A 17146-nucleotide genomic window follows, 5' to 3' on the forward strand; every position below is an offset into this window, starting at 1 on the left:
AGTGGGAGGAATAGTGCCCCATCGTTGGTGTCAGTGGGAGGAATAGTGCCCCATCGTTGGTGTCAGTGGGAGGAATAGTGCCCCATCGTTGGTGTCAGTGGGAGGAATAGTGCCCCATCGTTGGTGTCAGTGGGAGGAATAGTGCCCCATCGTTAGTGTCAGTGGGAGGAATAGTGCCCCATCGTTAGTGTCAGTGGGAGGAATAGTGCCCCATCATTGGTGTCCGTGGGAAGAATAGTTACCCATCATTCGTGTCAATAGGAGGAATTATGTCCCATTGTTAATGTTAGTGGGAAGAATATTGCCCCAAGGGCCAGAAGACCCTAACACATACCTAAAAATAAAACTTAACAGACTTCTCCATTCACATCGATCAATGTGCATACAGAAATATGTGCCAGAAAAAAAGTGAAAAAATATATGCATAGGAGCGATCTACCCACTGACCGCCCCAGGCCCCCATGCTTGAGCATATATGTTTTTTTTTTTAACCGCAGATGAGAATTCTCCTCCAGCAGCACTGCAAGGACTGACATGTATATTGTGAGAGCAACACCCTGTTGTTGTCAGTGTAAACATGTCAGTGCTGCAGCTGATTGGTGTTCCTGCAAAGCAAACAATGATTAACAGTAACAATATAGCATTAACTCAACAAAACAGCAACTGTTTAAACATTTTTTAACATAACTACTACAATCATAACACAGCTAAGAATATATATTATTAATAAAAGTAATAATAATATATTTTTTTCAAAGCATTAGCTACCTTAACCACTTGCCTACCGGGCACTTATACCCCCTTCCTTACCAGGCCAATTTTCAGCTTTCAGCGCTGCCGCACTTTGATTGACAATTGCGCGGTCATGCAACATTGTACCCATATGAAATTTTGATCATTTTTTTCTCACAAATAGAGCTTTCTTTTGGTGGTATTTAATCGCCACTGGGCGCTTTACTTTTTGCGCTATAAATTAAAAAAAGTGCAAAAAATTTGAAAAAAAAAAAAAAGTTTATTTGTTTCTTTTATAAAATTTTTCAAACAGGTATTTTTTCTCCTTCACTGATTTGCGTTGATGAGGCGGCACTGATGGGCACTGATAGGCGGCACTGATGGGCACTGATAGGCAGCACTAAAGGGCACTGATAGGCAGTACTAATGAGGTGGCACGGATAGGCGGCACTGATAGACAGCACTAATTAGGGGTCACGGATAGGCGGCACTGATATGCAGCACTGATAGGCGGCACTGATAGGTGACACTGATGATGGGTACTGATAGACGGCACTGACTGGCATCACTTCTGGGCACTGACTGGCGGCACTGACTGGCACAACCCCTGGGCACTGACTGGTGGCACTGACTGGCAGCACTGGTGGGTGGCACTGGTGGACAGCACTGGTGGGTGGGCACAGGTGGGTGGCACTGGTGGGCACAGGTGGGTGGCACTGGTGGGCACAGGTGGGTGGGCACAGGTGGGTGGCACTGCTGGGCACATGTAGGTGGCACTTCTGGGCACAGGTAGGTGGCACTGCAGAGTGGCACAGGTGGGGGCACTGCTGGGCACAGGTGGGGACACTGCTGGGCACAGGTGGGGGCACTGCTGGGAATGGGTGGGCGGGGCTAGTGGGCGCACTGCTGATCGGAACTTGCGGGGGTCACTGCTGGGCACCGATCATCAGGGCACTGATCATCAGTGCCCTGATGATCGGTGCCGATCCCCGCTCTGACAACTGCCGGTTCTCGGCTGTACTTTCCTCACGATCTGACAGCGTGAGGAAAGTGCAGCCGAGAACCGGCACTTGCATTTTCCTGTGATCAGCGTGTCATTGGACACCGCTGATCACGTGGTAAAAGGCCGGTGGGATCGGCCTTTCACCACATCACGTGATCAGCTGTGTCCGTAGGACACAGCGATCACGGAGATCGCCGGGTGCGCGCCCCCTGGGGCGCACAGGAGAGCGCGTTCTGGGAGGACGTCATATGACGTCCACTCAGAACTGGCCGGCCGCGGTGAAGCCGTCTTTCGGCTATGCGCGGTCGGCAAGTGGTTAACTACTATAATCATAAAACAGCTAAAAATACATAATATTAATAATAATACAAAAGTACATTTTCTTTTTTTGTTTTTAACTTTTTTTTCAAACATTAATACAATACCTACTATAATCATAAAACAGCTAAGAATATATAATAATAATAAAATGTTTTTTTTTTTTTTAAAATGTTAATACAATAACTTCTATGAGCATGGCTAAAATAGCTAAACATGTATAATATTTAATAATATATAAAGAATTTTAAAAAATGTATATACACAATAACAGTTGTCATTTACATTACCAACACAGCTGATGTCATCCAGGCATTTGCATTTGTCATCCAGATGTTATGCGTATAGGTACACAATAAATGGCAAGTGTATAGCACCATCATCATCAATGATATACCGAATCTGCATGTCTCCAATGACGACTTTGTGTATGTCCCCAGGGAGGAGTGGCTGGTCGTCCTGCTGGTTGGGAATAGCAGTCCTGCAGATTGCACAGCTGGCGCTCTCTTCAAGCCAACGGTGGATGCAGCTGGTGTGGAACTCGTGAGCGCAGGCCAGGATGGTCATGTCTCTCCATCTTCATAACCTGCCAAGCAACTGGGACAGAGAATGACCTCCTCCTCGGCGTGCTGCTCCATGGCCAGTGGTAGGTGCTGCTCAGGGGCCCTGGCGCGCTCTCTTGGTGAATGGCTCCGGAGGGTGGAGGCCTCCTCCCGTCTCCGATGAAGTTGGACTCTGGACCTCATCCGATGGGCGATCAGAGACCCTCCATCCTCCTAATGTGAAGACCTTTCACGGGATGGGCATTGTGAAGGTTGTGGTTTCCTGATGGCGCTGGATGACCTGAAAATGGCTAAAAATATAAAATGTCACCACTAATAATATAAACAATAATATGCTAATTATATTAGCAATATAAATGCTAATAATCGCAGTCAGTCGCAGGAGACTCGCTCTGACGATGCATATCGCTCGGTGCCCAGGGTGGAAGTGGTGTGAGAGCTAGCCTGGAGGCAGAGCTAATTGCCCTGCTTGCCAATCACAGCCTTCCACCTCACACCAACTGTCACTTTTTGGGCCTACATATTTGTTAAATCTAAATTATGATTCGGCATTTATATTGATGGCAAGCTTGCAAAATATTTGGTTTTTATGATTAGTCATAATTAATATTAATATGTGTAAGTGGTCTTTGACAAATGGTAGTATTTACTATTCTTCAATTATAGCTGAGACCAAAAGATATACAAGATAAGCTGAAATAGTATATACCAGTTGAAAGTTGAGTAGACTATATTTAGAGATAGTTGGTTAAAAGTATTTGGTAGTTATGTCAAGGTTATTAGAAGTGACTTACTATTACATTACGTATTTTCTGTGTATATTTAGTATACGTCTCTAACACTGATACATATATAGTTTAGTGATTATACATTGATATGTTCTTAAGCTATACTATCTTTTAAATATATAGCTAAGGGTTACATCATTGGTACATCAGCATACATATGTTCCTGTCCATCAAACATCATATGTTTGACATCTTTACCTTATATGAAATGGCTTTGCTAAGCAATAATATTTCCATAGAAGGTATTAAGATCACGAAGTATGACGTACATTTGCCTCTTAAAAGTGCATGAGACACAGAGACACGGGAACACACACTCACGGTCACACACTCTCTCTGATACACACAAGCAACATGACTCTTGCAAACACACGTCTGAGAAGCTGCAACAGGTGCTGCAAGACAAGAGATCATCATTAACGTCACTTCCGTCTTCTCTCTCGGACTTTGAGTTGGACAAGGACATGAGAATCGCACATGGCAAGAACAGCCATGACAGATAATGGTGACTTTTTCTTTGAACTTTCGCTTGTCAGTTTTACAGTAGTTTCATCTAGATGGAACTGTTCATAATACGCTTTACATTGTTTATTTGACACCATTGTGTAATAGAATAAAATCACACTTCATTTTTTATTACAATGGCTCTTTCATTCATAATCGCCTCAAGACACTAGAAGCAGTATTATATGTGTCTAAAAATCTAACATTTTGGTGAGCCAGCCACCGCCGAACGTTTTTTCTACGGTTTTTCCCATACCTTGTTAAGGGGGAAAAACGCACGATTCTGTGATTGTCAAGTTTTGGGAAAAACACGGTGAAAAGTACCTAGCAGAACAGGCGATTATACAGACTTGGACGAGAATTCCAGTGATTGAGCCGGGTCAAACGAGAAAATCTTCTGATTACGGTGAGTAACAATTATGGAATTTATTGATGACTTAGTAAATGAAAGCAAGTTAGAATTTAAGGATGTTTCTTTATATCCTGAAGACAGTCAGCTATGGCACTATATGTATAATGAATGTTTACAGGCCAATATTCAGATAGATAAATCTAGATTTACTGTGCACAGACAACGTAAAAAGATATCTAACATCTTAAATTTAGTAAGAATATTCAACAAAATGATTTTGAATGTTGATTTACCTGTTAAAAAAGCTTGTACATTAAAACAGACAGAATGTAGCACTGTACAGCATGAAAATTTGTCTCAAGATGCTCCTAGTTGCCCAAACTGTGACATTTTCTGTACTTACGTAGAAAATCTTGAGAAACAAATTGACTCAAAGACAAATCTTTTGTTAAGACTGCAGAATGACAGTAAACAGGTTGCCATGATTAACACAGATGACAAACAGAGTGATTCAAAATCAGAGCCACGTCTGTCCGATTTCTCTGAAAGTTCGGATATTGACTCTGATGACGAAACACAAATTAAACATAAAGAATTGTTATGTAAAACTGCAAAACTTAAGTTGCAAATACATAATCAATTAATGAAAGTTTTAAAAGACATTCCTGCTTATGATCCAGATAAAGATATCTATAGCAACATGGAAGTATATGAAATGCATGTCAAATGCCATCAGATTTCAGATCATGACATAAATTATTTGTTTCCGATGTGGCTCCCAATTAAATTTATGTCTCGAATTAAAAATTCTGTTGTTAACGATAAAGATCAGAAAAAACATAATGACGCGACAGACAGACTGCGACAATTGCTGTTATGTTCAACAGGTGAAGACGTACCTTCTGTAGAAATGCTCGACTTACTGCAGACTACTGCTGACGAAGACCCTTTTGAATTTAAAAGCAAGTTTTCCAAAGCATATAAAATTATATTTGGAGTAGAAAATGAGGAAGACTCAGCTATGATCAAAGCTTTTGTAAAGAAATTCACATATTTAGACCCAGTAACCATTGTCATAGCCGAGGAAAAACAAAATTTGAATGATATAGTAAGTTTCATTGATAGAATCCGGAGAAAATTGCAAAATAGCAATATCACTTATGAGGTGGCTGCGCTTCAAAGTGACAAAAACAGTCAGATTACAGTTATGCCAGGAACTACAGGTCCCAGTAAGAATAACAACGACAGATGCAAGCAAGCGAGTCATAATGAGGATACCACATGTTTTCACTGTCATAAACAAGGTCATATCAGACGCCATTGTTGGAAGTTTAAACTGAACTCACAAATAAAGAAACTGGAAATAAAAAGTGAAAAAGCAGCTTTTGTACAACCTGCTGTGTTGTGTAATGATAAAAATTTAACTGAATTGCCTTATGCCTCATCAGTTAAACAAATTCACACTTTGACTAGAAACAACTGCTCTGACAACAGGGTGAGAAGGGCTGTCACTGACAGAAATGGTTTATTACCAGTTCCAAAAATAGAATCACGTCCACATTCATCCCTGATATCGTTAGAATTTGTCGCTCCAATTGTATTGGATGACAATGGAAGGCCTTTTATAGACGGATTACTAAATGGTAAAAAGATCAAATTCCTAATTGACAGCGGATCTGAGATTAATCTGACCAGAGAAAATGTACCTGTGAAACCAAATTCACCCATGTGTAAAATAAAAGGTTTTAATAATACAGGTCATTCCACTGCTAGACAGGTGCCTAATGTAACATTTGAAGTACCTGGGCTAGTGAAAACTAACATTGATATTTGGTATAGTAATGCCACCGAGAATATTCTTGGCATTGATTTTATCAATAAGCAAAAGTGGATTATTGATATTCCGACTAAAGTTATTTGGAAGAATCCATCTAGGCCCAAATCAATGTTAATGGATCCTTCTATATACAGTGATGTTGGTTTCAACTCTAAAATGTCTACAGCACAAAAATGGCCTGCTACTGATGATAATTATGCTTTACAAGAATTGGTACAACGTTTTCCAAGTTTGTGGTCAAAATTTAAAAATGACATAGGAACTTTGAAAGATACAGAATTGAATATTGAGGGTAAAGATCCCATACCATTTACTCAATATGAATTACCACGAGAATCAATAGGACCACTTTCTGCCATTATTCAAGAGTTTGTACAACTTGGCATTGTAAAGAAAACACAATCAGTAGTAAATAACTGTATTTGGCCTATCAAAAATGCTGACAATTCATATTCTTTGTCAGTTGATTTCAGGACACTGAATAAACATATTACAAATAACAAAGCAGTTGTTCCTAATCATTCTAATATCAAGTTACATTTAAAGGCCGAATCCAAAGTGTTTTCTGTTTTGGAAATCGATAACAGTCATTTTTCGATCCCCATAGCTAAAAGTTGTCAATACAAGCTAGCTTTTAAGTTTCAGAAAGAGACCTATGCATTCACTCGATTAGTAGCTGGTTTAGACATCAGTGATGGTATAGTCCATGAGTCCATAGAAAAAATTCTATCACAATTTTCAAGGCCAGAATGCATTTTTCAGCATGTAAATACAATTATGCTAAGTACGCAGAATGTTAACGAACATATTACTCTTTTGTCTGAGCTATTTATGTTGTTACAGGATGCAGGTCTTAAATTAAACCCGGAAAGAGTTCAGCTGATGAAAAGTCAGGTGAAATGCTTTCACATGCAGATCAGTCAAGGAAAGAGACAATTATTGCAGGAAACAGTCAGAGCTATCACTGCCTTTCCAGTTCCTACAACACATAAAGCATTGCAACAATTTTTGAAAAACATAAATCATTGCAAAGAGTTTATACATGGTTTCGCAGAGAAAGTTAAGCCATTACATCATCTTTTGAAGAGTAAAAATAACTTAGTTGACCAATGGGGTCCAAATGAGAATAATGCTTTAAAAGTGTTGAAAAAGGATTTGCAGAATGCGCCAGCATTAAGTACTATTGAGGTTTGTTCCAATGCTCCTTTTGTTGTGAAAACTCATGTATCTGAGAATGCTATTTCAGTAACTTTGTCTCAATTAAAAGAAGGTAATGAGAGACTAATTAGTTACTTCTCCAGAAATTTATCACTATTGGAAAGAACTTTGACATCAGAGGCACAACAACTGTTGAGTTTCTTTTATGCAATCAAAGTTTCACAAAGCACAGTAAAGTCACATAGTATCATATTACAGTCTCCTGACAGTTCACTAAGAAGAATTCTTGAGGAAGATACATTCAGAGAATGCCGTGAAAAGTATCCTCAGTGGATAAGAGCACTGTTAGCCAAACACATTGTGCTAGGTACAGCTGTATCAGACAAGTCTCTACCTCACATTCACAGCAACACATGCATTAATGAAGAACACTCTAACACTAGAGTAATGACATCAGCACAGAAAACAGTTACGCATATTTCTAAAGTTATAGGGATGAGAACAAAGGCATAAACCTTTGTCATCTCTGGGGTGATACAAAACCTTTCTTTGTTTAATAAAACAGGGTTTTGCGGTCATGACCTATGATGAAATATTGCGTCCTGTCATACCTAAATAACACACTACTTTTGTATTCTAGTTTAGGTAATCTTAGACAGGATTAGGACAGTATTTTGATTGATATATAGAAGTTTTCTGTAAAAGGAAATAGGAAGTAATGATACTTCACAATATGTGTTTCAAACTCATACACTGATTGTTCCTTAATCTTCCATAATCTTTCATATTTGTTGAAATAGGTGCAAGACTAATGCAATGTTTGTGCCAAAGTAATGATACTGCATTTCTTTACAGAAATGACATCTAAAATCAAATATGAAGCGTAACAATCTCCTACAAGCCAACTTTAAAGAATTTGGACGTTAAAGAAGATTGAACAAGAGCTCAATACTTCACACTTGTGACTGATTTATCACGTTCAACAAAGATGTTTCTACTTTACAGAACTTAACGAAGATATTTTATAGACATTGCATGAAGAAAAGATTCATCAAGAGGAAATCTATTTATTAGTGATAAAACAATTTATTATTGAAAATATAGTTATAGGTCACATATACATTGTAATGATCCTTTTATTCCGATACTTACATCCATATTGGGATAATATTATTATTATTATTATTTTTTATTTTTTACATATTCATATACGGAATATTTTTTGGTTAAAACTTCATAGAGTTATTCCAGTTATTAGAATATTTTTTGTTAAAAGATACAAGAAACATATTACTCTTATAGGAATAATAGAAACTTATGACACATTTTAGAATGGAAAATATATTTCCAGAGAGTTAAAATACTACATTAATTATTATTACATCATTTAATTATTATTTTTATTATTATTTTTATTTTTATTATTATTATTATTATTACTATATTATCATATATCAATTAACATTATGATTAAGAATTTTTAGGAAGAGAAACTAAAGATAAGGTATAGAGTTCTGAAGGAAAGTTATTTTTTGATTGGTCCAGTTATGAAGAATATATACGATCATTTGGTATAAGACGGTGTGTATGGGACATGAATGAAGTGTGCATTGATTTGGCATTAATTTTAGACTAATCATAATAAGGGGGAAATGTTAAATCTAAATTATGATTCGGCATTTATATTGATGGCAAGCTTGCAAAATATTTGGTTTTTATGATTAGTCATAATTAATATTAATATGTGTAAGTGGTCTTTGACAAATGGTAGTATTTACTATTCTTCAATTATAGCTGAGACCAAAAGATATACAAGATAAGCTGAAATAGTATATACCAGTTGAAAGTTGAGTAGACTATATTTAGAGATAGTTGGTTAAAAGTATTTGGTAGTTATGTCAAGGTTATTAGAAGTGACTTACTATTACATTACGTATTTTCTGTGTATATTTAGTATACGTCTCTAACACTGATACATATATAGTTTAGTGATTATACATTGATATGTTCTTAAGCTATACTATCTTTTAAATATATAGCTAAGGGTTACATCATTGGTACATCAGCATACATATGTTCCTGTCCATCAAACATCATATGTTTGACATCTTTACCTTATATGAAATGGCTTTGCTAAGCAATAATATTTCCATAGAAGGTATTAAGATCACGAAGTATGACGTACATTTGCCTCTTAAAAGTGCATGAGACACAGAGACACGGGAACACACACTCACGGTCACACACTCTCTCTGATACACACAAGCAACATGACTCTTGCAAACACACGTCTGAGAAGCTGCAACAGGTGCTGCAAGACAAGAGATCATCATTAACGTCACTTCCGTCTTCTCTCTCGGACTTTGAGTTGGACAAGGACATGAGAATCGCACATGGCAAGAACAGCCATGACAGATAATGGTGACTTTTTCTTTGAACTTTCGCTTGTCAGTTTTACAGTAGTTTCATCTAGATGGAACTGTTCATAATACGCTTTACATTGTTTATTTGACACCATTGTGTGATAGAATAAAATCACACTTCATTTTTTATTACAATGGCTCTTTCATTCATAATCGCCTCAAGACACTAGAAGCAGTATTATATGTGTCTAAAAATCTAACAATATTTTGACTGACACCCAAAATAAATTTGATATAATTTTATTGATTTTTACATAGAATTAATCAGTATTGTGGTGACTTTAGTGGTTTTTCCTAAATTCCGCCACAAGATGTCACTGTGTCTGTATGTGTTCCATGGCGGTAATACCGCTCCCCTCCATAGATGTCTCCCTTCTCAATCAGCTCCAATACACACCATAAAGATCGCTTTCCTTTCCTCAAGCGGCCATCTTCTTCTATGTCACAGAGAGGAGGCCGAGCCCGAGGAGAGATGGAGCGGAGAGGGCCGGCAGCTGAGAGAAACGAGGTTCGGGGCAGGCAAAATTGTGATCAGGGGAGCCCAGCTGAGGGAGGCCAATGGTATGTGGGGGGGTTGGGGAGTGTTTTATCTACAGAGAGACCAAGAAGTGATGGGGGGTGAGGAACAGACATAGCTGGAGCTCCACCATCGCCTGTCATCACCCCCTCAAATGCCCCCACCCCCCCTCCAGCGTTACCACAACATCCCCCCCCAGCGTTACCACACCCACTCCCATTCCCCCCCAGCGTTACCACAACATCCCCCATCCCCCCCAGCGTTACCACAACATCCCCCCGGGTTACCACAACATCCCCCATCCCCCCCCCAGCACTACCACAACATCCCCCATACCCCTAGCGTTATCAAAACATCCCCCAAACCTCCCCCCCCAGCATTATCACAACATCCCCTATCCCCAAACAGCATTACCACAACAGCCCCCCCAGCGTTACCACAACATCCCCCATTTCCCCCCCCCGCGTTACCACAACTGCCCCTGTCCCCCCAGGCCTGCACAAGATACATCTCATTACTTTCCATGTATTCAATCTATAGTAACCCAGCACTGTGCAGAAATTCCCCCAGCAGCTGTGCCAGACCCCCCCTTGATATCAGCCATCAGCCAATCATAGAGGAAATGAATACGGAGCTATAATCCCCCAAATATCACTTCCCCGCCCCTCCTCCACTCTTCATAAAGAGATCCATGTCATACAAACACTGAGGAATACTAAAAACAAATCTAAAAATTAAAAAAAATTAAATGATAAGTAAAGGAAAGAAATGTTTAGTTTTGGATGGAGTGGAGATGATTGGAACCCCTGTCAGTGTTTATTGCTGTCTGTGCCCCCGTTTTTAGGGAGATCCCCCCTCTCTGTTAGTCCTGTTTACCATTATCATCCAAAGTGGATGGGAAAGAAAATCCCACATTTTGGGAAATCTTTCGATGGGGAAATCTTTCGATGGGAACACTAGTTCTGGTGATCTGGGGGATCCGAAGGAATTCCCTTAGTTTGCATGGATTTCCTCTCACTTCCTGTTTTGGTTATGGACGCATGGATGGTGTTGACCAAACAGAAGCCGTCTCGCCCGTAATGTCATCGCTGCAAGAAGAGGAGAGAAAGTCGTGGGGATTTCAAATCTGCAGACCTGTGAAGCGGATTTCTCTCCTCTCCTTGCAGCGATGACAGTACGGACAAGATGGCGTCTGATTGGTCAGCACCGTCCATGTGACGGTGTTGACCAATCAATAGTCCTCTAGCCCGGACTGTCATCGCTGCAAGAAGGGGAATTGGAAGGGATTTCAAATCCCCACAGCTTTCTCTCCTCTCCTGCTGAGAATATGGAGCATCTGCCACCATGGTATACATCCCCACACGCCCACTCTCTGCTGCGGGAAAACTCCCTGCACCGCTCCTGTCCAGTGGGGATACCGCATGCAATTGATCAGAAATTGCATTCCAGTTGAAATCGCATGCTGTTCTTTGCGGATCAATTTGTGTCCATACATTTTGTATTGACGCACATCGCACCACAAAGTATTGGCAAACAGTATCGGCCAGTACTTGACCGAAAGTATTGGTACTCGCCTATCAGAAAAGGGTATTGGTGCATCCTTACTTTCTAACCTGCATGCTAGTTTCAAGATGGTGTTTAAATGTATGGATGCTAGAGACAGCCAGGCAAATAGCATTTTCAGAGTGGTCCATAACGATCTCCATATTGTTTCATGCGTTCGTTTCCTTCAAAGTCTACCTCTCATGAGAAGTATGGGTCTGCTTTTGTGGCCATTGTTGGTATTCTGAAAAAGCCATGTGCCTGGTTATTTGGCTTCAATACCTGGAACAAGCATTCTGTGAATGTCAGAAAACTGTTAGAATTCCTCATCTCTGTACTTGTGAAGGATGATCCAAAGTATCATGGCGGGTACTACAATTCTCAAAAGGATAAGTTCCTCAGGGTTTCCTATGAAGTTGATGTCTTTCCATCTCCATCAACATGCTAATGAGTTTTAAAAGGAAACTTTCTGTTTTCACTACATACCTTGTTTAGACATCACTGGGTCTCTGTGCTTCCCTATGTAATGGCTGGTGAGAGGTGCTAGAGGGATGCTGGCCTTCTGAAATGATCACAGCACCCTGCCTCAGTATTCCTCTCATAGGTCCTCAGTTCTGATGCAAGCAGTGGGCTGACTCTTAGGACGAGTTGTGCAAAAATCAAAATGCTTTGATGGTTGGATGTCCGTCTCTCAGCAGTGGCGTTCTAGGCAGGCTTCGTTGGCACACAAATCACTCCAGGTAATGCACACATGGTGCCGAACCTTCATGATTGAAAAACTGAAATCCAATCAATGAAAAGGGTGGACCAGGGACAGGAAGGCAGGGGAGGAAAGAATAGATGCTTGATGTCCTCCAGCAAGGAAATAAGGTGGGCTCTGACTTGTGATGCACACTGTGAGAAGCTCAGTGTGCAGTGAAATCAAGCCATGTCAGTAGAGCAGAGAAGTCTGTACAACGTGTAAGACTGAAGGGAAGCTGAAGTTCAGATTTTCAGGCTTTATGTGCACGGCTTTGATCTAGCTAGTGTCTATTAACAGGTTCCCGCCCAGCCTATAGCCAGATGGCAGCCTGCAAAACCCCCTGTCCCTGCGGGTGGATGCCATATGGCGTCCTTTCAGGCATACGCAGTTTGCCTGTTCGCAGAGCCGCACAGCGGCACGATCTGTCACCCGCCATGTACCTCGGACACAGCCGATGACAGATCTGAGTACCAGCCCCATTGCTGGTACCATGTGACCTGCTGTGACCAATCACAGCACGTCACATGACAGTTGTATACAATGGAAGGCTTCCTTTCATGCCATCCATTGTATACTAGTGTGTCTAGCTGTGAATGGTCACAGCGATCACATGCACAAACTGGGCCAATCACAGCTAAGCACAAAAAAAACCCCTGAATGAATTGATGTCATTCAGGTAAATGCTTGCTTATAGCAAAGTAATTCTTTGCTATAAGCAAATTGTGTAAAAAAAAAATACTGATTACTTCCCCAAAGTAGTACAATGTTCCTTAATAACATTGTACTACTTTGGTCATAGTGAAATATGAAAAAAATTCTTAAAAAAAAGAAAAAAAATGTAATAAAAAATTAAAACTAATTAAAAAACTGTCACCAGTCAGTGTCCCTGATCCCCACCATGCCAGTTATATGATGACGCTGTACTGCACTGGTGACAGTATGTAAAAAAAAAATAGTGAAAATAATTTTTTTCATTTTCCGAAAAATTATGACAAAAAAATTACAACTTCAAAAAAATCCCCATGCCTCTTATGAAGTACGTCGGACTGTCTACTTTGCAAAAAGGGGTCATTTGGGGGATATATGTACTTTTCTGACATTCTTGGACCTCAAGAAATCAGATTGGCTGTCAGTACTTCAGGATTGATCAATATTCAGATAAATACCATAGTTTGTGAACTCTATAACTTTCCTACAGACTAAATAATAAATACTAATTTGGGTTATTTTCACCAAAGACATGTAGCAGAATACATCTTGGCCTAAATGTATGAAGAACAATTATTTATTTGCAAACTTTTGTAACAGTAACAAAGAAAAACGTGGGTTTTTTTTTTTTTTTGAGATTTTTCTGTATTTTTTTGTTAATTTAACAAAAAATTAAAACCTCAGTGTTGATTAAATACCACAAAAAGAAATCTCTAGTTGTGTGAAGAAAATTATAACATTTTAGTTTAGGTACAGTGTTGTATGAACGCGCAATTATCATTCAAAGTGTGAGAGCGCTGAAACCTGAAAAATGGCCAGGGCAGGAAAGGGGTAAAAGTGCCTGGTATGGAAGCGGTTAAACTCCAGAAGATCAGAAAAGAAGGCTTATCAGGTAACTTCGTTTTTGTACTTTTCAATTAACTGCTTTCCTGCCGCCCTATAGGAGATATACTGCTACTGGGCGTCAGGGGTGTTCAAAATCACGTATATATACGTGATTTTGCATTTCTGAGCCGTGCACGCTCCCTACCCGTGCAGCTATTCGCAGCCTTGGCTGTCAATCACTGGGTCCCGGAGATCGGGGAAGCAGATACTTACTGACAGGAAGGCTCAATGAACTACCATGGCACTGTGGAGCGCCGTGATAGTTGATTGAAAACCACAAGCCGACAACTGCAAAGGCTGCCGTGACTAGTAGTTTTCACATTCACAGAATACTGTGGATGAGTGATGTGGCCGGAGCGCCGCATAGAAATTTTTATTTTAAATTTTGACAGCAGGGGGGAGAAGATCCCCCATTAGCAGACACAACGGTGATGGGGGGGTGCAGGGGTATGTCTGATCGTAACTCTGAATATGGGTGTAACATGTTACAACAGGTGACTGCATCCTTTAAAGGATAAGTTCACCTTTTAGAAAAAAATAACCATTGCACATTATTTTGCAGGTAAATAAAATGTGCATTTATTGGTTTTGTCTGCAGGAGCCTGTAGACCATTGTGCCAACGCCATGCGGGTCTCCTGCAGATCTGTTCGTATATCTTCTTGTACGTAAAGGGATGTACGAGCAAACAGGTACACTGACAGGAAAAATGAATGAACTGCCACGGAGCTTCACAGCACAGTAGTAGTTCATTGAGGACTAAAGCTGACAGCCGCTAAGGCTGTCGGGACTTGTAGACTCTCATTCACAGATGACTGTGTGGGCGGAGCCCTGTACAGCCACGTTATTATAAATTTGACAGGGAGGGCGGAGAAGTTAACCCGCTAGCTGTCAGAGCAGGGATCGGGAAGGGGGGGAGAGGGAGTGCAGGTGCCGGTCTGATCGTAACATATTACATTTTACACCCTGAATATGGGTGTAACATGTTACAAAAGGTGAACTTGTCCTTTGACGGCTGCCGACATTTTCACAGGATCTTGCTAGCTGACAGATCCTGCATAAAAAAGGATCCATACTGCATCTTTGCTCATATGGGCTGATCCATATAGGTCTGTGGGAGCTGAGATGTACGGCAGCTTTATGGGCTCTCACATTTTTTAAAAATATTTTTCTGCCCTGGCTGCCCTGAATAAGTCATTTAAAATGACGCACCATGGACTAGAATGCAGCGTTTTATGTGCTCGTGTACTGCTTACAATAATTATTACATTGAATGATACAAGTACCTACACTTTGACTTGATATTTGACTATTAAAATCCCTGTACAGCAGAGTCCAGATTCGGCCAGAGAAAAGCCACAGCACAAGAAGTGAATCAGTTCTGCAGTACTCGTGTAAGGGGCATGCGGTTAGGAGGAGAGAGCAGACTGACAGGTGTGAGCTCATCAGTCTGCTGCATCTTTCACTATCCATTCAGACTGAGGGAGGAACAAGAACTGTAAGTTACTGCAGCAGATTAAAATCAGGTCTACTGCCCTACTAGACAGAGCTGTGCACTGTGACAGAGCTTTGAAATTCTCAGAATTGGACAGACAGAAATAAAAAATATTTAGGCAAGTAAAATGGCTCTGTTCTATGTATTCCAGATTGTTTTTCAGCAGTTAATCTTCAAACAATCTAGAAATTAAAGGATATAACCACCTTTTGGAGCATGTCACACACATATTTGGGGAGTAACACTTAACATGCTCCTATTCGCCCACCTTCCGACACCAGCCCTCCTCTCCATGACAGTGGGCTTCTTCCCACACCCACATGTCCACATCATTCATTCTGTTTCCTTGAATGAATGAACTAAAAGTGCTGCCAGCCATTGCAGCGGACAGCTTGTAGTTCTCAATGAGCTGAGAGGGCACTGATGAGCACTCTTGTAGTTCATTGATTCTTCCTGCAGTGTAGTAACTTTCTCCCATATGAGAGTACGGGCAGACAGCTTATTGCGGGTCTGCAGGATCCTGGCATTGCACCCACAATCTGCTGATCACAGGTGCAATACTTTACAGAATGTAATGTAAAAAAATAATAAATGCACATTTTTGTTGGCTGCAAAAAAAAAACGTGCATTTATTATTTATTTTTTTTTTTTTACAAAAGGTGAGCTTATCCTTTAAGCACTTGGTAACCGTGCTATAGCCAAATGACGACTACAGCGTGGTTACCCAGTTCTGGGAGGGTGTCATATGACGTCCTGCCAGAACGCGCCTTCCCACACTCCATCAGGGGCGCGCACCAGGCGATCTCCGTGATCGCTGTATCCTATGGACACAGCTGATCACGTGATGAGGTAAAAGGCCAATCACAGCGAACTTTTCCCACGTGATCAGCTGCGTCCAATGACACAACAGAAATTCTTAAGGGCCCTCTGCATACTGGTATATACCCTCTCAATAAATATGGATATTTAGTTCACACATATTGCAATACACGTTTAAGCTGGCCAACTGTGTCAAAGTAATCCCTCTATGGCCAGTCCTACTCTGTTCTGCCTATAAAAATGCTACTGTGGACACAGTGCCAACGTAGAGAAAAGACAAAGCGGGGGAGAGTTACCAGGTTTAGGTTTGACTACTGACCCACAATACAACAAACAAGATATACCTGTGCTACCTGAGCACAGGTATACTTGTTTGTTTGTTTTTTTCAATGACACAACAGATCACGGTGTAAATACAGTTGCCAGTTATTGGCAGCATTTTCCTCACACTGTCACAGCGTGAAGAAAGTACTGCCGATAACTGGCAGCTGTCACGGAGGAGATCGGCACAGATCACCAGGGCACTGATGATCAGTGCCACCCAGCAGTGTCGCCAGTCAGTGCTGCCAGTTAGGGCTGTCAGTCAGCACCGCCCATCAGTGCGCATCATTGCTGCATATCAGTGCAGCATCATCACTGTCTCCTCATCAATGCCTATCAGTGCTGCCTATCAGTGCAGCCTCATCAACGCACATCAGTGAAGGAGAAAATGACCTGTTTGCAAGTTATTATAACAGAAACAAAGAAAAACTTTTTTTTGTT

General features: G+C 40.6%; 1 long non-coding RNA gene across 1 annotated transcript; it reads left to right on the plus strand.

Annotated features, from left to right (window-relative positions):
- The first annotated feature begins 3021 nt into the window (after positions 1-3021).
- LOC149441387 (uncharacterized) lies at positions 3022-9813 on the plus strand. The gene is made up of 2 exons (XR_016307387.1): positions 3022-4314; positions 8111-9813. It is a non-coding gene; the product is annotated as an uncharacterized LOC149441387 (long non-coding RNA).
- The last annotated feature ends 7333 nt before the right edge of the window (positions 9814-17146 follow it).

The sequence above is a fragment of the Staurois parvus genome, unplaced genomic scaffold, assembly GCF_062004578.1.
Source record: "Staurois parvus isolate SC_StPar_1 unplaced genomic scaffold, SC_StPar_1.0 ptg000991l, whole genome shotgun sequence".
Taxonomy (NCBI): Eukaryota; Metazoa; Chordata; class Amphibia; order Anura; family Ranidae; genus Staurois; species Staurois parvus.